Source organism: Triticum dicoccoides, chromosome 1B (genome assembly GCF_002162155.2).
Source record: "Triticum dicoccoides isolate Atlit2015 ecotype Zavitan chromosome 1B, WEW_v2.0, whole genome shotgun sequence".
Taxonomy (NCBI): domain Eukaryota; kingdom Viridiplantae; phylum Streptophyta; class Magnoliopsida; order Poales; family Poaceae; genus Triticum; species Triticum dicoccoides.
The window spans coordinates 498,990,210-499,009,220 of record NC_041381.1 but is presented as its reverse complement, the minus strand read 5'-3'; positions in this window follow the sequence as shown (position 1 = coordinate 499,009,220).

The following is a 19,011-nucleotide window of genomic DNA, read 5'->3' as shown; positions in this document are numbered from 1 at the left end:
AGCACACAAAGTGTTCTTTCGATAAACGGGAGTTGCATAATCTCATAGTTGTAGGAACTTCGTATAAGTCATGAAGAAAGCAATAGCAACATACTAAACGATCAAGTGCTAGGCTAACGGAATGGGTCAAGTCAATCACATCATTCTCCTAATGATGTGATCCCGTTAATCAAATGACAACACATGTCTATGGTTAGGAAACATAACCATCATTGATTAATGAGCTAGTCAAGTAGAGGCATACTAGTGACATTAAGTTTGTCTATGTATTCACACATGTATTATGTTTCCGGTTAATACAATTCTAGCATGAATAATAAACATTTATCATGATATGAGGAAATAAATAATAACTTTATTATTGCCTCTAGGGCATATTTTCTTCAGTCTCCCACTTGCACTAGAGTTAATAATCTAGATTACACAGTAATGATTCTAATACCCATGGAGTCTTGGTGCTGATCATGTTTTGCTCGTGGAAGAGGCTTAGTCAACAGGTCTGCAACATTTAGATCCGTATGTATCTTGCAAATCTCTATGTCTCCCACCTGGACTTGGTCCCGGATGGAATTGAAGCGTCTCTTGATGTGCTTGGTCCTCTTGTGAAATCTAGATTCCTTTGCCAAGGCAATTGCACCAGTATTGTCACAGAAGATCTTCATTGGTCCCGATGCACTAGGTATGACACCTAGATCAGAAATGAACTCCTTCATCCAGACTCCTTCATTTGCTGCTTCCGAAGCAACTATGTACTCTGCTTCGCATGTAGATCCCGCCACGACGCTTTGTTTAGAACTGCACCAACTTACAGCTCCACCGTTTAATAAAAACACGTATGCGATTTAGAATCGTCCGGATCAGTGTCAAAGCTTGCATCGACGTAACCATATACGACTAGCTCTTTGTCACCTCCATAAACGAGAAACATATCCTTAGTCCTTTTCAGGTATTTCAGGATGTTCTTGACCGATGTCCAGTGATCCACTCCTGGATTACTTTGGTACCTACCTTCCAAGCTTATTGCTAAGCATACGTCAGATCTGCTACACAACATTGCATACATGATAGAGCCTATGGCTAAAGCATACGGAACATCTTTCATTTTCTCTCTATCTTCTGCCGTGGTCGGGCATTGAGTCTGACTCAACTTCACACCTTGTAATACAGGCAAGAACCCTTTCTTTGCCTGATCCATTTTGAACTTTTTCAAAACTTTATCAAGGTATGTGCTTTGTGAAAGTCCAATTAAGCGTCTTGATCTATCTCTATAGATCTTGATGCCCAATATGTAAGCAGCTTCACCGAGGTCTTTCATTGAAAAACTTTTATTCAAGTATCCATTTATGCTATCTAGAAATTCTATATCATTTCCAATTAACAATATGTCATCTACATATAATATCAGAAATGCTACAGAGCTCCCACTCACTTTCTTGTAAATACAGGCTTCTCCAAAAGTCTGTATAAAACCATATGCGTTGATTACACTATCAAAGCGTTTATTCCAACTCCAAGATGCTTGCACCAGTCCATAAATGGATCGCTGGAGCTTGCACACTTTGTTAGCACCTTTTGGATCGACAAAACCTTCCGGTTGCATCATATACAACTCTTCTTCCAGAAATCCATTCAGGAATGCAGTTTTGACATCCATTTGCCAAATTTCATAATCATAAAATGCAGCAATTGCTAACATGATTCGGACAGACTTAAGCATCGCTACGGGTGAGAAATTCTCATCGTAGTCAACCCCTTGAACTTGTCGAAAACCTTTTGCAACAAGTCGAGCTTTGTAGACAGTTACATTACCATCAACGTCAGTCTTCTTCTTGAAGATCCATTTATTCTCAATGGCCTGCCGATCATCGGGCAAGTCAACCAAAGTCCATACTTTGTTTTCATACATGGATCCCATCTCAGATTTCATGGCTTCTAACCATTTTGCGGAATCTGGGCTCATCATCGCTTCCTCATAGTTCGTAGGTTCATCATGGTCAAGTAACATGACTTCCAGAATAGGATTACCGTACCACTCTGGTGCGGATCTTACTCTGGTAGACATACGAGGTTCAGTAGAAACTTGATCTAAAGTTTCATGATCAATATCATTAGCTTCCTCACTAATTGGTGTAGTTGTCACAGGAACCGGTTCTTGTGATGAACTACTTTCCAATAAGGGAGTAGGTACAGTTACCTCATCAAGTTCTACTTTCCTCCCACTCACTTCTTTCGAGAGAAACTCCTTCTCTAGAAAGGATCCGAATTTAGCAAGAAAATCTTGCCCTCAGATCTGTGATAGAAGGTGTACCCAATAGTCTCTTTTGGGTATCCTATGAAGACACATTTCTCCGATTTGGGTTTGAGCTTATCTGGTTGAAGTTTCTTCACATAAGCATCGCAGCCCCAAACTTTAAGAAACGACAACTTTGGTTTCTTGCCAAACCACAGTTCATAAGGCGTCGTCTCAATGGATTTTGATGGTGCCCTATTTAACGTGAATGCGGCCGTCTCTAAAGCATAACCCCAAAATGATAGCGGTAAATCGGTAAGAGACATCATAGATTGCACCATATCTAGTAAAGTACGATTACAACGTTCGGACACACCATTTCGTTGTGGTGTTCCGGGTGGCGTGAGTTGCGAAACTATTCCACATTGTTTCAAATGTAAGCCAAACTCGTGACTCAAATATTCTCCTCCACGATCAGATCGTAGAAATTTTATTTTCTTGTTACGATGATTTTCCACTTCACTCTGAAATTCTTTGAACTTTTCAAATGTTTCAGACTTGTGTTTCATCAAGTAAATATACCCCTATCTGCTCAAATCATCTGTGAAGGTGAGAAAATAACGATACCCGCCGTGAGCCTCAATATTCATTGGACCACATACATCAGTATGTATGATTTCCAACAAATCAGTTGCTCGCTCCATAGTTCCGGAGAACGGCGTTTTAGTCATCTTGCCCATGAGGCACGGTTCACAAGTACCAAGTGATTCATAATCAAGTGATTCCAAAAGTCCATCAGTATGGAGTTTATTCATGCGCTTTACACTGATATGACCTAAACGGCAGTGCCACAAATAAGTTGCACTATCATTATCAACTCTGCATCTTTTGGTTTCAACATTATGAATATGTGTATCACTACTATCGAGATTTAATAAGAATAGACCACTCTTCAAGGGTGCATGACCATAAAAGATATTACTCATATAAATAGAACAACCATTATTCTCTGATTTAAATGAATAACCGTCTCGCATCAAACAAGATCCAGATATAATGTTCATGCTCAACACTGGCACCAAATAACAATTATTTAGGTCTAAAACTAATCCCGATGGTAGATGTAGAGGTAGCGTGCCGACCGTGATCACATCGACTTTGGAACCATTTCCCACGCGCATCGTCACCTCGTACTTAGCTAATCTTCGCTTAATCCTAGTCCCTGTTTCGAGTTGCAAATATTAGCAACAGAACCAGTATCAAATACCCAGGTGCTACTGCGAGCATTAGTAAGGTACACATCAATAACATGTATATCATATATACCTTTGTTCACTTTGCCATCCTTCTTATCCGCCAAATACTTGGGGCAGTTCCGCTTCCAGTGTCCAGTCTGCTTGCAGTAGAAGCACTCAGTCTCAGGCTTAGGTCCGGACTTGGGTTTCTTCTCCTGAGCAGCAACTTGTTTGCTGTTCTTCTTGAAGTTCCCCTTCTTCTTCCCTTTGCCCTTTTTCTTGAAACTGGTGGTCTTGTTAACCATCAACACTTGATGCTCCTTCTTGATTTCTACCTCCGCGGCTTTTAGCATTGCGAAGAGCTCGGGTATAGTCTTGTCCATCCCTTGCATATTATAGTTCATCACGAAGTTCTTGTAGCTTGGTGGCAGTGATTGAAGAATTCTATCAATGACACTATCATCAGGAAGATTAACTCCCAGTTGAATCAAGTGATTATTATACCCAGACATTTTGAGTATGTGTTCACTGACAGAACTATTCTCCTCCATCTTACAGCTATAGAACTTATTGGACACTTCATATCTCTCAATCCAGGCATTTGCTTGAAATATTAACTTCAACTCCTGAAACATCTCATATGCTCCATGACGTTCAAAACGTTGTTGAAGACCCGGTTCCAAACCGTAAAGCATGACACACTGAACTATCGAGTAGTCATCAGCTTTGCTCTGCCAGATGTTCTTAACATCGTCAGTTGCATCAGCAGCAGGCCTGGCACCCAGCGGTGCTTCCAGGACGTAATTCTTCTGTGCAGCAATGAGGATAATCCTCTGGTTACGGACCCAGTCCATGTAATTGCTACCATCATCTTTCAACTTAGCTTTCTCAAGGAACGCATTCAAATTCAATGGAACAACAGCACGAGCCATCTATCTACATCAAACATAGACAAGCAAAATACTATCAGGTACTAAGTTCATGATAAATTTAAGTTCAATTAATCATATTACTTAAGAACTCCCACTTAGACAGACATCTCTCTAGTCATCTAAGTGATCACGTGATCCAAATTAACTAAACCATGTCCGATCATCACGTGAGATGGAGTAGTTTCAATGGTGAACATCACTATGTTAATCATATCTACTATATGATTCACGTTCGACCTTTCGGTCTCCGTGTTCCGAGGCCATATCTGTATATGCTAGGCTCGTCAAGTTTAACCTGAGTATTCCGCGTGTGCAACTGTTTTGCACCCGTTGTATTTGAATGTAGAGCCTATCACACCCGATCATCATGTGGTGTCTCAGCACGAAGAACTTTTGCAACGGTGCATACTCAGGGAGAACACTTCTTGATAATTTAGTGAGTGATCATCTTAAAATTCTACCGTCAATCAAAGCAAGATAAGATGCATAAAGGATAAACATCACATGCAATCAATATAAGTGATATGATATGGCCATCATCATCTTGTGCTTGTGATCTCCATCTCCGAAGCACCGTCGTGATCACCATCATCACCGGCGCGACACCTTGATCTCCATCATAGCATCGTTGTCGTTACGCCATCTATTGCTTCTACGACTATCGCTATCGCTTAGTGATAAAGTAAAGCAATTATAGGGCGTTTGCATTTCATACAATAAAGCGACAACCATATGGCTCCTGCTAGTTGCCAATAACTTCAGTTACAAAACATGATCATCTCATAGAGTAAAATATAGCATCATGTCTTGACCATATCACATCACAACATGCCCTGCAAAAACAAGTTAGACGTCCTCTACTTTGTTGTTGCAAGTTTTACGTGGCTGCTACGGGCTGAGCAAGAACCGTTCTTACCTACGCATCAAAACCACAACGATAGTTTGTCAAGTTGGTGTTGTTTTATCGCAAGGACCGGGCGTAGCCATACTCGGTTCAACCAAAGTGAGAGAGACAGACACCCGCCGGTCACCTTTAAGCAACGAGTGCTTGTAGCGGTGAAACCAGTCTCGCGTAAGCGTATGCGTAATGTCGGTCCGGGCCGCTTCATCTCACAATGCCGCTGAACCAAAGTATGACATGCTGGTAAGAAGTATGACTTATATCGCCCACAACTCACTTGTGTTCTACTCATGCATATAACATCTACGCATAAAACCAGGCTCGGATGCCACTGTTGGGGAACATAGTAATTTCAAAAAAATTCCTATGCACACGCAAGATCATGGTGATGCATAGCAACGAGAGGGGAGAGTGTTGACCACGTACCCTCGTAGACCGTAAGCGGAAGCGTTATGACAACACGGTTGATGTAGTCGTACGTCTTCACGATCTGACCGATCCAAGCACCAAACATACGGCACCTCCGAGTTCAGCACACGTTCAGCTCGATGACGATCCCCGGACTCCGATCCAGCAAAGGTGTCGGAGATGAGTTCTGCCAGCACGATGGCTTGGTGACGATGATGATGTTCTACCAACGCACGGCTTCGCCTAAGCACCGCAACGATATGACCGAGGTGGAATATGGTAGAGGGGGGCACCGCACACAGCTAAGGAACGATCATGATGATAAACTTGTGTGTCATGGGGTGCCCCCCTGCCCCCGTATATAAAGGAGGGAGGGGGAAGTGCGGCCGGCCCCCTAGGGGTGCGCCTGGAGGAGTCCTACTCCCACTGGGAGTAGGACTCCCCCCTCTTGCCTTGGTGGAGAAGGAAAGGGGGGAGGGAAAAGAGGAAAGGGGGGCGCCCCCCCCCCCTTTCCTTGTCCTTTTCGGACTAGGGGGGAGGGGGCGTGCAGCCTACCCTGGCCGGCCCTCCTCTTCTCCCTCATGGCCCATGTAGGCCCATTAACCCCCCGGGGGGTTCCGGTAACCCCCCGGTACTCCGGTAAAATCCCGATTTCACCCAGAACGTTTCCAATATCCAAATATAGGCTTCCAATATATCAATCTTTATGTCTCGACCATTTCGAGACTCCTCGTCATGTCCGTGATCACATCCGGGACTCCGAACAATCTTCGGTACATCAAAACTTATAAACTCATAATAAAACGGTCATCGTAACATTAAGCGTGCGGACCCTACGGGTTCGAGAACTATGTAGACATGACCTAGAACTGTTTCCGATCAATAACCAATAGCGGAACCTGGATGCTCATATTGGCTCCTACATATTCTACGAAGATCTTTATCGGTCAAACCGCATAACAACATACGTTGTTCCCTTTGTCATCGGTATGTTACTTGCCCGAGATTCGATCGTCGGTATTCAATACCTAGTTCAATCTCGTTACCGGCAAGTCTCTTTACTCGTTACGTAATGCATCATTCTGTAACTAACTCATTAGCTACATTGCTTGCAAGGCTTATAGTGATGTGCATTACCGAGAGGGCCCAGAGATACCTCTCCGACAGTCGGAGTGACAAATCCTAATCTCGAAATACGCCAACCCAACATGTACCTTCAGAGACACCTGTAGAGCTCCTTTATAATCACCCAGTTACGTTGTGACGTTTGGTAGCACACAAAGTGTTCTTCCGGTAAACGGGAGTTGCATAATCTCATAGTTGTAGGAACTTTGTATATGTCATGAAGAAAGCAATAGCAACATACTAAACGATCAAGTGCTAGGCTAACAGAATGGGTCAAGTCAATCACATCATTCTCCTAATGATGTGATCCCGTTAATCAAATGACAACACATGTCTATGGTTAGGAAACATAACCATCATTGATTAATGAGCTAGTCAAGTAGAGGCATACTAGTGACATTAAGTTTGTCTATGTATTCACACATGTATTATGTTTCCGGTTAATACAATTCTAGCATGAATAATAAACATTTATCATGATATGAGGAAATAAATAATAACTTTATTATTGCATCTAGGGCATATTTCCTTCAGCTCAATCCGGAAAAATGCGTTTTCGGCATTCCTGCCGGAAAGCTCCTAGGCTTCTTCGTTTCCAATAGAGGAATTCAAGCAAATTCGGCTAAAGTTCGAGCTCTGTCACAGTTGGCTACCCCAATAGACCTCAAGCAAATCCAGAAATTAACTGGATGTGCGGCTGCCTTAAGCCACTTTATTTCCCAATTGGGAGAAAAGGCACTACCCCTCTATCGCCTTCTTCGACGCACCGAACACTTCGAGTGGACGGATGCGGCTACGGTTGGACTGGAAGAAATAAAGGCCCTCTTGGCCAGCAATCCAATCCTGGCCGCACCAAACATCAGCGAACCCATGCTGTTATATATAGCTACAACGCACCAAGTTGTAAGCACAGTGTTGGTCGTCGAACGAGAGGAGGACGGACATAAGTTCCCGCTTAAAAAGCCGGTATACTACGTATCCACTGTCCTCACACCATGCAAGTCACGGTACCCAAATTATCAAAAGATAGCATACGCGGTCTTCATGGCATCCCGGAAACTACGACACTACTTTTAAGAGTGTTCAATCACGGTGGCCTCGGAAGTACCACTCAACGATATAATAAATAACCGCGATGCCACGGGCCGGATTGCTAAGTGGGCCATCGAGCTCCTCCCATTCGACATTATATGTAAACCATGGCGAGCCATTAAGTTGCAAGTACTGGCTGACTTCATCGCCGAATGGACAGAAGCCGAACTCCCTAAAGAGGATGGCGTATACACCAATTGGATCATGCACTTTGACGGCTCTAAGATGTTGGCTGGTCTGGGAGCGGGCGTTGTCCTGACATCCCCCACCGGAGATGCAGTCCAATATGTACTCCAAATACTATACACAAACTCCAATAATGCAGCCGAATACGAGGCTCTATTGCATGGTCTTCGGATGGCGGTCTCCATGGGCATTCAATGCCTAGAGGTGCGTGGGGATTCGAACCTCGCAATATCTCAAATAAATGGAGACTTTGACGCCAAGGACTCGAAAATGGCAGCTTACCGCAATGCCATCCTCAAGATGTCAGCTCGATTCGAGGGGCTCGAATTCCATCATGTGGTCCGAGAAAACAATCAAACGGCGGATATCCTCGCCCGCATCGGTGCTAAGCGCGACCCCGTCCCACCTAATATCTTCTTGGAAAGGTTGTTCAAGCCATCCGTGGTGTGGCAAGGGGAGACCGGCAATACTAGTCCGGATCCGACCACAACCCCAGATCCCGAACACACTGACATAATCGGAGGCTCCGCCACCGAAATAACACCTTCGGCCCACGTGATCATGGCTATCATCGCCCCGTGGACAGAACCCTTCTTAGCCTACCTAAATAGGCAAGAACTCCCTGAGGACCAAAATGAGGCACATTGCATTGTGCGGTGCTCTAAAACCCACAAGGTCCACGAGGGAGAGCTTTATAAGAAAAGCGCTACCGGAGTACTCCAAAGATGCATCTCTGAAGAGGAAGGGCGGCAGCTCTTAGCCTAAATTCATGTTGGACTCGGCAGCCACCATGCCGCAGCTCTGGCCCTTGTAAGCAAGCCCTTCCGTACAGGTTTCTACTGGCCGACAGCCCAAGAAGACGCACAGGACCTCGTCCAACATTGTGTCGGTTGCCAGCTTTTCGCAAACCAAAGCCATATGCCACCTACCGCTCTCCAAACAATCCCCATAACTTGGCCCTTTGCGGTCTGGGGGCTCGATATGGTCGGACCCCTTAAAGGAGAAAGCCATAAGAAAAACTACCTATTGGTCATGGTAGATAAATTCACCAAATGGATAGAGGCCAAAGCGGTTAAAACGGTCGAATCCAGACCAGTGATAGACTTCATATCAGGGGTTGTACACCGTTACGGTGTCCCCCACAGCATCATCACCGATAATGGCTCCAACTTCACAGCCGGCAAGGTGAAAACTTGGTGCGGCGACATGGGCATTAAGCTCGATTACGCCTCCGTCTATCACCCCTAAACAAATGGTCAAGTCGAACGAGCAAATGGTCTTATTATGAGCGGCATAAAACCCAGACTAGTGCGATCCTTGAAGGAATCAGATACGCACTGGGTTGAGGAGCTCGACTCCATACTATGGGGACTGCGGACCACGCTGAATCACACTACCGGATACACACCATTCTTCATGGTGTATGGCGCAGAGGCGGTATTGCCCTGAGATATCATTCATGACTCACCCCGAGTGCGCATGTATGAAGAGAGAGAAGCCGAGCTTGATCGGCAGGATAGTCTAGATGCCCTGGAGGAGGAGCGCGACGTCGCCAAAGCCCGTTCCGCATTCTATCAGCAACATGCTCGAAGGAATCAAAGCAGAGAAGTACGGGCCAAAACTTATAACGTTGGCGAACTCGTTCTACGCCTACCGGAGAAGAAAAAGGACAAGCTCAAGCCCAAGTGGGAGGGTCCCTTCATCATTAATAAAGTTCTCACCGGAGGAGCGTAGCACCTGCGTGATGCATCAGATAATCGACTCAAGCCGAATCCATGGAACGCGGCCAGACTCCGAAGATTCTACGCCTAGCGCCGAACTCTGTGTTCGTCTCCTTACCTCCGCCCTTTTTTATATCCTCTTTCTTTCTTTCTTTTTTATGGCCCTAAAAAGCTTCGAGTGTGACTCTACTACACAATCTTGACGCGCTATGTGCGCTCCTTATACCTGGGGGCTTCTTATACAGAAGCTTAATATAATTGTCTTCCGGGCTTTAGGCCCACTACATATGTGTCACTTTCCCAGATGTACCTTTTCTTCGCCATTATATGCATCGATATGACTTAAGTTTTGGCCAAGTTGGGTTGCCTGGCTCCTGTGTTTATGCCCTACGTTCTCGTTAGTTTGTCTAGGGCATAAGGGGAGCACCTCTGTGATTGTTACTGTCGGGTCTGCCGGACGTGTACCTCAGACTGGATGAAGCCGAAAGCTAGCATTCTTAAGGGAATATTCGGTCGGCGAACAAAAGATGTTTCTTACCTATTACAATATAAACCCCCAGATGTTTCATATCCTCCGTCTCTGTTCGCCGTTCGGACATGCACATTAATGCATGCGTAGCCAGGGAAAGGAACCCTTAACGGAACTATTCTCCCTGAAAGATGTTTCTTACTATCCATGTAATATAACATAGCTAGTTGGGTACTTGTCTGTTCAAGCACTTATGACCCCTTCGCCTGGTTTCCACGCGTACCCCGGTTTACATAACTGAGCGGGTATTTGGATACACTCCGGACTGTCGGGTCCGCAGGTTGAAGCGAAAAGGTCCGCCATGACAAATGATTTACAATCCGGCTAGGGACAAATATGTCAATTGAAGTACACAGTCACTTAGACTGGCTAAATTCTTCTTCAATACCATCCAACAGGCTGTCTAGCCTACAATCCTATTGGGAATACTTTGTGGCTAATCCTACCTGGTCATATACCAGACTAACGGGAATCTCTTTCCCATCTGACCCTATAGGTCCGACCAGGGCCATGTGATTCGGATAAACCTTGGTGTACCGCGTTTTCACCATGGCCCAGGCTTCCCTCGCACCTTGTCGGCAGGCCGATATCTTCCATAATTGGAAGCACCGCCGTGCTCCCTTGACCAGCTCTACAAGCTCCCCCATGCTTCCTGGCAGGGAGGCGGACGGCCACAAGGCATGGGCAATACCCTGCATCACCTGCCGAACTTGTTCATGCAGTTGTGAAAGCTCTTGCAGAAGATCGCATGCAGAGCCGGGCATCTCCTCTTCGGGACTACCCATCAGCATACCTACAGACATAACTCTATTAGCCCATTTCTTCGCCGAACTATATAAAGGTTCGTTTGAGCACATACTAAAAATGCCGCGTCGAAGCCTCTTATTCTCCTTCACGGAGTCAGCAAGCTGGGCCCGAACATCTTCCAATTCAATGCCCAGCCGGGTATTGGCATCCTGGAGATTGTGTTTCTCTTGCCTAACCCGTGTAAGCACGCGCTCGCCAGCCTCTAGCTGTCATTGAGCTCATTGCTCATCCTCTTGTACAATCTCCGGATCCACTCCGGGATTGCCTGCAGAATCTATTGTTAGATTCGCAAGCATGTCAAATACTAACTGGTACACGTACTTACATTCTTTTTTATCGAGACAAGTATTACCAGATGAGGCCTTCTTGGATTCCTCCATTCCGGCAACTGCGGCCCTCAGCTGGGCTTTGCACTGCTCCAGCTCTTGAGACAAATGGGTGTTCTTCTCTGTAAGAACCTATTCATACAATGAACCTTAAATCAGTTGTGCCAACTGTTTCAAGTCTCAGGAGCTACTGATATACATAATTATCAGATTTTTCTTACCCGTATATCCTTTAAATACTGGTCTGTGGCTCTAGCAAGCCCACCTTGAGCAGCTCAGATGTACGCGTCTCCCGAGTTGAAGGCATTAAGCGCCTCTTTGGAAAAGTTAGGGTCGCGGAGTACGGCCCGTCGATGCCAGTGATTCATAGCGCTTTCCACTTCGGAATTGGTAGCGGATATTCTATCCGCATCCTCTGTAGGGGGACTGAGGGAGTCCCGGACTAGGGGGTGTCCGGATAGCCGAACTACCATCATCGGCCGGACTCCAAGACTATGAGGATACAAGATTGAAGACTTCGTCCCATGTCCGGATGGGACTTTCCTTGACGTGGAAGGCAAGCTTGGCGATACGGATATGTAGATCTCCTACCATTGTAACCGACTCTGTGTAACCCTAGCCCTCTCCGGTGTCTATATAAACCAGATGGCTTTAGTCCATAGGACGAACAACAATCATACCATAGGCTAGCTTCTAGGGTTAGCCTCCTTGATCTCGTGGTAGATCTACTCTTGTAACCCACATCATCAATATTAATCAAGCAGGACATAGGGTTTTACCTCCATCAAGAGGGCCCGAACCTGGGTAAAAACATCGTGTCCCTCGTCTCCTGTTACCATCCGCCTAGACGCACAGTTCGGGACCCCCTACCCGAGATCCGCCGGTTTTGACACCGACATTGGTGCTTTCATTGAGAGTTCCTCTGTGTCGTCACCGATAGGCTCGATGGCTTCTTCGATCATCAACGACGATGTAGTCCAGGGTGAGACCTTCCTCCCCGGACAGATCTTCATATTCGGCGGCTTCGCACTGCGGGCCAATTCGCTTGGCTAGCTGGAGCAGATCGAAGGCTACGCCCCTGGCCATCAGGTCAGATTTGGAAGTTTGAACTTCACGGCTGACATCCGCGGGGACTTGATCCTCGACGGATTCGAGCCACAGCCGAGCGTGCCGTACTGTCACGATGGGCATGATTTAGCTCTGTAGTCGGACAGTACCCTGGAGGCCGCACTCGAACCCGCTCCGATCTTCGACTCGGAGCCGGCTGCGCAGACCAAGGATGGATGGCTAGACACCACCTCGGGGGCTGCAACCTCTATGGCGATAGAGCCGAACACCGATCTTGTCCCCCATAAAGCTCGTGACTCCGAGGTGCCGGACTCCTTGCCGGACTCCGGACCTCCCGCGCCCCCTCCAGTCGAATCCGATTGGGCGCCGATCATGGAGTTCACCGCGGCGGACATCTTTCAACACTCACCTTTTCGCGACATCTTGAGTTCGCTAAAGTACCTCTCATTATCAGGAGAGGCCTGGCCGGACTGCGGCCAGGACGGTTGGGATGCAGACGACAAAGAAATTCAGAGCCCACCCACCACCCACTTGGTAGCCACTGTCGACGATCTAACCGACATGCTAGATTATGACTCTAAGGACATCGACGGTATGGACGACGATGCCGGAGACGACCAAGAACCAGCGCCCACCGGGCACTGGAAAGCCACCTCTTAATACGACATATACATGGTGGATATCCCAAAGGATGGGAATAGCGAAGGAATAGCGGAGGATGACCCCTCCACGAAACAGCCCAAGCGTCGGCGTCAGCGGCGCCGCTCTAAATCCCGCCATAGCAAGAACGAGGATTCCGGCACCAGAGACAATAATACACCGGATAGCGCCGAAGACAACCCACTCCAGCAAGATCCAGCACAGGAGGAGGGGGACGCCAGCCCTCATGAGAGAGCGGCCGAATAAGAGGTAGAGGACTATATGCCTCCCTCCGGAGACGAGGCAAGCCTCGATGATGACGAATTCGTCGTGCCTGAGGATCCCGTCGAACAGGAGCGTTTCAAACGCAGGCTTATGGCCACGGCAAACAGCCTCAAGAAAAAGCAGCAGCAGCTTAGAGCTGATCAAGATCTGCTAGCCGACAGATGGACCGAAGTCCTCGCGGCCTAAGAGCATGAACTCGAACGCCCCTCCAAAATCTACCCCAAACGTAAGCTGCTCCCCCGATTAGAGGTGGAGCCATATGATCCCGCTTCACCAGGAGACAATACGGCTGATCGACCACCCCGTGGTCGCGACAGAGAGGCCTCAAGGCCCTTCACTAGACCCGTACCCCGGCATCGCTCGAAAAGCACAAGGCCACAGGGGAACACTCCGGACCTGCGAGAAATATTGGAGGATAAGGCAAGACAATCAAGATCGATCTATGGATCATGTGGGCGCCCCACGATACGTGACGATCACCGTCACCCCGGACACAGTAAGTCCGGCCGGGCCGAACACAACAGACAAAGCTCTTTTGAGCTCCATCGCGATATCCCCCAGTATAGAGGCGCCGCACACCCACTATGCTTCACAGATAAGGTAAATGATCATCAAATCCCAGAAGGGTTTAAACCCGTCAATATTGAATCTTATGATGGCACAACAGACCCCGCGGTCTGGATCGAGGACTATCTCCTCCACATCCACATGGCCCGCGGAGACGATCTCCACGCCATCAAATATCTCCCACTCAAACTTAAAGGATCAGCCTGGCACTGGCTTAACAGCTTGCCAGCAGAGTCAATCGGGAGTTGGGAGGACCTGGAAGCCGCATTCCTCGATAACTTCCAAGGCACGTACGTGCGACCACCAGATGCAGATGACCTAAGCCACATAATTCAGCAGCCAGATGAATCGGCCAGACAATTCTGGACACGGTTCTTAACCAAGAAAAACCAAATCTTCGACTGTCCGGATGCCGAGGCCCTCACGGCCTTCAAACATAACATCCGCGACGAGTGGCTTGCCCGGCACCTGGGACAGGAAAAGCCGAAATCCATGGCAGCCCTTACATCACTAATGACCCGCTTCTGTGCGGGTGAGGACAGCTGGCTAGCACGCAGCAACAACCTCAACAAAAATTCTGGCAGTCCGGATATCAAGGACCATAGTGGCAGGTCGCGTCGCAACAAAAACAAACGCCGCAGTAACGGCGATAACAGTGAGGATACGGCAGTCAATGCCGGATTCAGAGGCTCTAAACCCAGTCAACGGGAAAAGCCATTCAAAAGAACAACTCAGGGTCCGTCCAATTTGGACCGAATTCTCGACCGCTTGTGCCAGATACATGGCACCCCTGAAAAGCCAGCTAACCACACCAATAGGGACTGTTGGGTGTTCAAGCAGGCAGGCAAGTTAATTGCCGAAAACAGCGACAAGGGGCTACATAGCGACGACGAGGAAGAGACCCGACCTCCGAACAATAGAGGACAGAAGGGTTTCCCCCCACAGGTGCGGACGGTGAACATGATATATGCCACGCACATACCCAAAAGGGAGCGGAAGCGTGCACTCAGGGATGTATACGCGATGGAGCCAGTTTCCCCGAAGTTCAATCCATGGTCCTCTTGCCCGATCACCTTTGACCGAAGGGACCACCCCACCAGCATTCGCCATGGTGCGTTCGCCGCATTGGTTCTAGACCCAATCATCGATGGATTTCATCTTACCAGAGTCCTGATGGACGGCGGCAGCAGCCTAAACCTGCTTTATCAGGACACGGTGCGCAAAATGGGCATAGACCCCTCAAGGATTAAACCTACCAAGACAACCTTTAAAGGCGTCATACCAGGTGTAGAAGCCAATTGTACAGGCTCAGTTACACTGGAAGTGGTCTTCAGATCCCCGGATAACTTCCGAAGCGAGGAGTTAATCTTCGACATAGTCCCGTTCCGCAGCGGCTATCATGCCTTGCTCGGACGTACCACGTTCGCAAAGTTCAACGCGGTGCCGCACTACGCATACCTCAAGCTCAAGATGCCAGGCCCTAGAGGAGTCATCACGGTCAATGGAAACACTGAACGCTCCCTCCGAACGGAGGAACATACAGCAGCTCTCGCGGCAGAAGTACAAAGCAGCCTTTTTAGGCAATTCTCGAGTCCGGCTGCCAAGCGACCGGACACAGCTAAGCGTGCCTAGAGTAACCTACAACACGACCACCTGGCATGTTCCGAGCACGCGTAGCAGTGCGGCCCCAACCCCAGCCCCTGTAAAATATTAAGACAGACCCTTCGCGTACTCCATTACACTCTGAAGATACCATGGGCATGGGGTAAGGGGCTCGACCACGATAAGCCCAAACTGCGGCTCAACCGCACTAGGGGCTCTTAAGTGTGTCGTTTCTTTTTCTTTTCCTTTTATTTTTTACCTACAGGACTCCGTTCGTCAGAGGCCCTGTCCGGCAGCAGACATGCCGAACCCACGATACAACAGCCAGGGAAGGAGAAAGGCTACAACGAAAATCCAGGTGGTCTCCATTATGAGCATTAAATCTGTCTTGTGCATTATTCCATAGCCTACCCCTGGAGGGGGACATGTTAAACAGTCCCATCCCTTGCTTACCGCACCACTTGTATCGTCTTGCACTTACAGCAGTTTTTATTTGAATAAAGCAATGCAGCACATTTTTGCTTCCAATTGCATTTCTTTCTTACACATATGTTCATCTATGACATGTTGCATCTGTACGTTTTGGTACGGCTAAATACACCAGGGGCTTATGTTTCCCGCGTTATGGTGTGATAAGTCTGAACACTTTCACAAGTGCGGCACCCTGAACTTATAGCATTATATGCATCGGCTCCGAATCATGTTCTTGGGTCAATAGTTGGGTTTGCCCGGCTCCCATGTTTTGGTACCTTACGTTCCGTTTTATCGGCTAAGGTAGCACTGGGAGAAACGCTGCGATTGCGCCCCAGTTTAGCTGGGTTAACGCCTCAGTGGAGAAAGCTAAAACTGACCATCATGATGTGGCGAGAGCTGGTTGCTGTTCGAGAGGTTCTTTGCGAGTCCCTAAAGACTTATGCCGCTTCGAGCGAGGAGCCGGATTCTGTCCGGCCAAGGCGTGGATAGCGCCCCAAATTCGGCCTTCCGAAAACTAGGGGCTTCGTTTAAAATTATAGAATTATATGGCTAAGTGAGAGTGTTCAAGCATTATAAGTCCGGTTGCCTTGTTCGTTGTGTTGAGCGCCTCCCTCGATGGACCCAAATATGGGAACAAGAGTGCCCAAATTTATCCCGAACACCCCAGCACTCGTGGCATGGGGGCTGAAGCCAACGACTTGCCATCTCTCAGATTTGATAAACAGCCGCACAAAAGGTAATATTTTAAATTAACAAGTGTTGCTTCGCGCATATGAACTTAGTTTTCAGCGCACAGGATAACAAAATGCGAGTCTACTCAAAAACTTCTTCTTTGGAGCACTCACCCGCAATAATGCGGGCGCCCTTCAGCACACTCCTATAATACATCTCGGGCGTGCGATGCTCCTTGCCCTCTGGTGGTGGGTCCGTCACAAGCTTCTGGGCATCCATCTTGCCCCAGTGCACCTTTGCGCGGGCAAGGGCCCGATGGGCACCTTCAATACAGGCGGAGTGCTTGATGACTTCAACCCACAGGCACGCATCCACCAGCCGCCTCACCAGGCCGAAGTAGCTCCTAGGCATGGCCTCCTTAGGCCATAGCCGAACTATGAGGCCCTTCATGGCCTGTTCGGCCGCCTTGTGGAGCTCGACCAGCTGCTTCAGCTGGTCGCTAAGGGGCACCGGATGTTCGGCCTCAGCATGCTGAGACCAGAAGACCTTCTCCGTCGAGCTCCCCTCCTCGGCCCGGTAGAATGCAGAAGCATCGGACACGCTGCAAGGAAGATCTGCGAATGCTCCTGGAGAGCTCCGAATACCGGTAAGCGACAGGTAATTAACACTCACATGCTTACTTTGCATGAAAAATGCCTTACCCGCTGCTATTTTCTTTACCGCCTCGATCTCCTGGAGGGCCTTGTAGGCTTCGGCCTTAGCGGCTTTGGCATTCTCAAGAGCCTTTGCAAGCTCAGACTCTCGAGTCTTCGAGTCACACTCCAGGCTCTCATGTTTCCTCACGAGATCCTGGAGCTCTTGCTGTACCGCCGCCACCCGCGCCTCCTGTTTCTCTCACTCGGTGCGCTCCGCAGCCGCATTGCGTTCAGCCGCGGCCACCGCCTCCTTCAGGGTCGCCACCTAGTTAGTGGCCCCTGCAATACCCCAGTTATCCTTGTCATTTTTCTTGCAACCAAATCCTTTTCTGTAAGGTACAATTTTCATAAGGTATTACTCACCTTCTTTTTCCTCGAGCTTCTTCTTAGCATGGCCGAGCTCGTTCTCGGACCGCTCGAGGTTTTCCTTCAAAGTTTTGACCTCCGCAGTCAGTGCGGCAGAGGTCAGCAGCACAGCCTGCAATCCTATATTGACATATTTTCATGACTCCCGCATTTATCTTTCTAAAGACCCTCAGTCCGGCTTTTCTTTCCGAACACCGAACCGAGCATCAGGGGCTACTGTCTATGTAGTACCATTTTACATATATTGAAATTCTTACCTCAAAGCCTGTTAGAAGGCTGCTGCAGGCTTCAGTCAGCCCATTCTTGGCGAGCTGAACTTTCTGAATCACCGCACTCATAACAGTGCGGTGTTCCTCTTCAATAGAGGCGCTATTGAGCGCCTCTAGCAAATTATCCGGCACCTCCGGTTGGACGGTGTCACATCCCTAGTCCGGTATGACTTAGACTAGCTAGCTATTTGTGCATCATATTTAAATTTCATTTAAATTTGAAATGAGGATTGGTGGAAACCTCAGAATCATTTTTTTTAAAATGACCCAAATAAAAATTTCTCCAAAAGGGTCCAAGAAAATGCTCATGTTGCCCTCTGAAAATATTGGACAGAGATAAAAATCAAAACAATATTTTTAGGAGCTCATGGACATTTATTTTGGCCATTTGGATTAATTCGATAAATATTTGCATTGGAAATATATTTCTATATATATGAAATATGGTCCAAAAATTATGCCAATTATAAAAGAGCTCTGGAATAATACAATTAGCCCCTACAAAAATTGGCATAATAAAATTAAATGATTTAATATATTTATTAAATCAAACAAATGTCAGAAAATTAGAAAAGAAAACAGAAAAGGGGAGAGAGACTTACCTGGGCCACTTACCTGGCCCATCTCCAGCTGGCGGCCCAGCCCACCCCCGCTGCCTTCTGTCGTCTCCCTCCTCGGACAGAAGGACGAGGGCGTGTGCCCGACGCTCGCCGGCACGCGCGCGCGCCACCTCCCCCCCTGCTGGCCACCTCCTGCTTCCCCGGACTCCCTCCCAATGCCACGGAGACGGCCACGCACCCCACGCCCTCTCATTCCTCCTTCCCCCCCATGCTTATCCCCTCCTCTGGCTCCCCCTCACTTCCACCGAACGCGGCCGCCGCC